Here is a 5,000-nt window from a genome sequence, read left to right as displayed (position 1 = left end):
CATGCAGGAAAATTCATCGAGGGGACACGCTGACGAAACAGCGCTGGTTCAGGCACGGCGGGCAGTGGTGGAATCGGCAGCGCCGACGAAATCGGCAAAGTCGGCAGAATCGGCAGCGGGTGCTGGCGATGGGTCTGGACGGGCTGGATAGTCCAAGGCTCGACGAGAAAGACTGCTGGTTTAGACACTGGGGCAGTGGCAGCCCGCGGGACAGTGTCGGCAGATTCGGCAGCGCAGATTTGTGCGGCTGCAGGTTCGTCGGGGAAAATCGGCAGCGCAGATTTTGCGACGAACATGGGCTGGGCGATGGACTGTCCAGGCCAGGCAGGAAAATTTGTCGAGGGGACACGCTGACGAAACAGCGCTGGTTCAGGCACGGCGGGCAGTGTTGGAATCGGCAGCGCCGACGAAATCGGCAAAGTCGGCAGAATCGGCAGCGCAGATTTTTCGACGAACACGGGCTGGACGGTGGACTGTCCAGGCCAGGCAGGAAAATTTGTCGAGGGGACACGCTGACGAAACAGCGCTGGTTCAGGCACGGCGGGCAGTGTTGGAATCGGCAGCGCCGACGAAATCGGCAAAGTCGGCAGAATCGGCAGCGCAGATTTTTCGACGAACATGGGCTGGACGCTGGACTGGCCGGGCCATGCAGGAAAATTCATCGAGGGGACACGCTGACGAAACAGCGCTGGTTCAGGCACGGCGGGCAGTGGTGGAATCGGCAGCGCCGACGAAATCGGCAAAGTCGGCAGAATCGGCAGCGGGTGCTGGCGATGGGTCTGGACGGGCTGGATAGTCCAAGGCTCGACGAGAAAGACTGCTGGTTTAGACACTGGGGCAGTGGCAGCCCGCGGGACAGTGTCGGCAGATTCGGCAGCGCAGATTTGTGCGGCTGCAGGTTCGTCGGGGAAAATCGGCAGCGCAGATTTTGCGACGAACATGGGCTGGGCGATGGACTGTCCAGGCCAGGCAGGAAAATTTGTCGAGGGGACACGCTGACGAAACAGCGCTGGTTCAGGCACGGCGGGCAGTGTTGGAATCGGCAGCGCCGACGAAATCGGCAAAGTCGGCAGAATCGGCAGCGCAGATTTTTCGACGAACACGGGCTGGACGGTGGACTGTCCAGGCCAGGCAGGAAAATTTGTCGAGGGGACACGCTGACGAAACAGCGCTGGTTCAGGCACGGCGGGCAGTGTTGGAATCGGCAGCGCCGACGAAATCGGCAAAGTCGGCAGAATCGGCAGCGCAGATTTTTCGACGAACATGGGCTGGACGCTGGACTGGCCGGGCCATGCAGGAAAATTCATCGAGGGGACACGCTGACGAAACAGCGCTGGTTCAGGCACGGCGGGCAGTGGTGGAATCGGCAGCGCCGACGAAATCGGCAAAGTCGGCAGAATCGGCAGCGGGTGCTGGCGATGGGTCTGGACGGGCTGGATAGTCCAAGGCTCGACGAGAAAGACTGCTGGTTTAGACACTGGGGCAGTGGCAGCCCGCGGGACAGTGTCGGCAGATTCGGCAGCGCAGATTTGTGCGGCTGCAGGTTCGTCGTGGAAAATCGGCAGCGCAGATTTTGCGACGAACATGGGCTGGGCGATGGACTGTCCAGGCCAGGCAGGAAAATTTGTCGAGGGGACACGCTGACGAAACAGCGCTGGTTCAGGCACGGCGGGCAGTGTTGGAATCGGCAGCGCCGACGAAATCGGCAAAGTCGGCAGAATCGGCAGCGCAGATTTTTCGACGAACACGGGCTGGACGGTGGACTGTCCAGGCCAGGCAGGAAAATTCGTCGAGGGGACACGCTGACGAAACAGCGCTGGTTCAGACACGGTGGGCGCAGTGTTGGAATCGGCAGCGCCGAGAAAATCGGCAAAGTCGGCAGAATCGGCAGCAGGTGCTGGCGATGAGTCAGGACGGACTGGATAGTCCAAGGCTCGATGAGAAAGACCGCTGGTTTAGACACTGGGGCAGTGGCAGCCCGCGGGGCAGTGTCGGCAGATTCGGCAGCAGTGTCTGCCGATTCGGCAGCGTTGGCTTGTTGGCGCGGGGGGCCGATTCGAGTGGGGACTTGGGCAGCGGGCAGTGAAAGCAAGAGTTTCCCCGATGCTGCCGGGAAAAACGCTCCCCGGGATGGCCGGGTGAGATGACCCGGCGGCCCGCGACGGGTCATTCAATTCCATGCCCCGTCAACATAACTCCCGATGTACTGTTTGCTTTTTCGGAAGAAGAGATCCATCCCCCCATCCTCGGCCAGCCAAAAACGCTCCAATTAATGGCCGGGTGAGATGACCCGGAGGCCCGCGACGCGTCATTCAAATCACTGCCCTATCGGCTACAACTGCTGATGGGTGGGATTAGAGGCCTGCCATGGTGGTGAGGGGCGGCGAGGACCGTGAAAGCTAGAGTTTTTCAGAGGCTGCCGGGAAAAAGGCCCCTCGGGTGGCGGGGTGCGAGGACCAGGCGCGTCATTCAATTCTCTTCCCTATCAACTTGGCTCCCGTTGGCGGGATTGGAGGCCTACTGTTTGTTACAGGGCTAAAATCGTCAGGGGAAGAGCTGACGAAACAATGCTGGTTTGGATGCAGGGGGTAGTGTTGGAATCGGCAGCGCGGACAAAATCGGCAAAGTCGACAAAAAAGACTGTTGGTCTGGACATCGGGGCAGCGGCAGCCATGCCGACAGGGGGGGAAATCGGCAGCACAGATTTGTGCAGCTGCAGGTTCGTCGGGGAAATCGGCAGCGCAGATTTTTCGATGAACATGGGCTGGAAGATGGACTGTCCAGGCCAGGCAGGGAAATTCGTCAAGGGGACACGCTGACGAAACAGCGCTGGTTCAGGCACGGCGGGCAGTGTTGGAATCGGCAGCGCCGACGAAATCGGCAAAGTCGGCAGAATCGGCAGCGGGTGCTGGCGATGAGTCTGGACGATTTATAGTCCAGGGCTTGATGGAAAAGACTGTTGGTCCAGACAATGGGGCAGTGGCAGCGCGGATTTGTGCAGCTGCAGGTTCGTCGGGGAAAATCGGCAGCGCAGATTTTTCGACGAACAGGGGCTGGGCGCTGGACTGGCCGGGCCAGGCAGGAAAATTCGTCAGGGGGGCACGCTGACGAAAACAGGGGCTGCGGAGTGGAAAATCGGCAGCGCAGATTTTTCGACGAACAGGGGCTGGACCGGCCGGGCCAGGCAGGAAAATTCGTCAGGGGGGCACGCTGACGAAAAGAGGGGCTGCCGCGTGGAAAATCGGCAGCGCAGATTTTTCGACGAACAGGGGCTGGACGCTGGACTGGGCCAGGCAGGAAAATTCGTCAGGGGGCACGCTGACGAAAAGAGGGGCTGCCGCGTGGAAAATCGGCAGCGCAGATTTTTCGACGAACATTCGTCAGGGGGGCACGCTGACGAAAAGAGGGGCTGCCGCGTGGAAAATCGGCAGCGCAGATTTTTCGACGAACATTCGTCAGGGGGGCACGCTGAGGAAAACAGGGGCTGCCGCGTGGAAAATCGGCAGCGCAGATTTTTCGACGAACAGGGGCTGGATGCTGGACCGGCCGGGCCAGGCAGGAAAATTCGTCAGGGGGGCACGCTGACGAAAAGAGGGGCTGCCGCGTGGAAAATCGGCAGCGCAGATTTTTCGACGAACAGGGGCTGGACTGGCCGGGCCAGGCAGGAAAATTCGTCAGGGGGGCACGCTGACGAAAAGAGGGGCTGCCGCGTGGAAAATCGGCAGCGCAGATTTTTCGACGAACAGGGGCTGGACGCTGGACTGGGCCAGGCAGGAAAATTCGTCAGGGGGCACGCTGACGAAAAGAGGGGCTGCCGCGTGGAAAATCGGCAGCGCAGATTTTTCGACGAACATTCGTCAGGGGGGCACGCTGACGAAAAGAGGGGCTGCCGCGTGGAAAATCGGCAGCGCAGATTTTTCGACGAACATTCGTCAGGGGGGCACGCTGAGGAAAACAGGGGCTGCCGCGTGGAAAATCGGCAGCGCAGATTTTTCGACGAACAGGGGCTGGATGCTGGACCGGCCGGGCCAGGCAGGAAAATTCGTCAGGGGGGCACGCTGACGAAAAGAGGGGCTGCCGCGTGGAAAATCGGCAGCGCAGATTTTTCGACGAACAGGGGCTGGACTGGCCGGGCCAGGCAGGAAAATTCGTCAGGGGGGCACGCTGACGAAAAGAGGGGCTGCCGCGTGGAAAATCGGCAGCGCAGATTTTTCGACGAACAGGGGCTGGACGCTGGACTGGGCCAGGCAGGAAAATTCGTCAGGGGGGCACGCTGACGAAAACAGGGGCTGCCGCGTGGAATGGCAGCCTACACGCAGATGCGAATTCGGCAGCGCACGATGGCTTGAGCAGGTCATGGGTTCGACTTGGCGCGATCTGAAACCTGGACGAGGGACTGTCGACGCTGGACGAGCCAGCGCGGTGGCCTGTCGTGCCCCGTTCAGGGGGGGCCTGCCGCGGAGACAGCCCTCGCGGGCTCGACAGCGCAGGCCAGCGTCCCCGACGTCGCTGGCCGCGGCAGGCGAGCTGCCGGGGTTCCCGCATTCCTACAAGAAAACGTCGTGCTTTCCACATGAAACCAATCCAGTAAAATCAGCCATATTTTTATGAGGCTGCCCACTGAATTTGGGGTCATTCCGGGCCGGTTCCTAGTTTTGCGGATTTACTCGATTTCTAATGGTAGGAAAATTAAAACAAATACTTCCCGACCTCGAAAAATTCTGGGAAAATTAATGAAGGTGGATTGGATTTTTGCCAACCTCTGTGCAAAATTTCAGCTCAAAATACCAAGAAATGAATTTTTTAGAGGGGGGGTGACAGCTGGGACCTAGTAGTGTCTCCCCCTGCCAGAGCTGCAATGACACTTATTGCTCTTTAGGGAGCCACCAGGCCGGCGCCCCTCAAAGACCACACGCGCGCGCGCGCCCGCCCGCGCTGGGCGCTGGGGCGCTGGGGCCTGAGGGCCTGGGGCCCTTGGGGGCCCTTGGGCGCTTGGGCGC

This window comes from Populus nigra, chromosome 2, assembly GCF_951802175.1.
Source record: "Populus nigra chromosome 2, ddPopNigr1.1, whole genome shotgun sequence".
Classification (NCBI taxonomy): domain Eukaryota; kingdom Viridiplantae; phylum Streptophyta; class Magnoliopsida; order Malpighiales; family Salicaceae; genus Populus; species Populus nigra.
The sequence above is the reverse complement of the archived record's forward strand: the minus strand, read 5'-3'. Positions refer to the sequence as shown.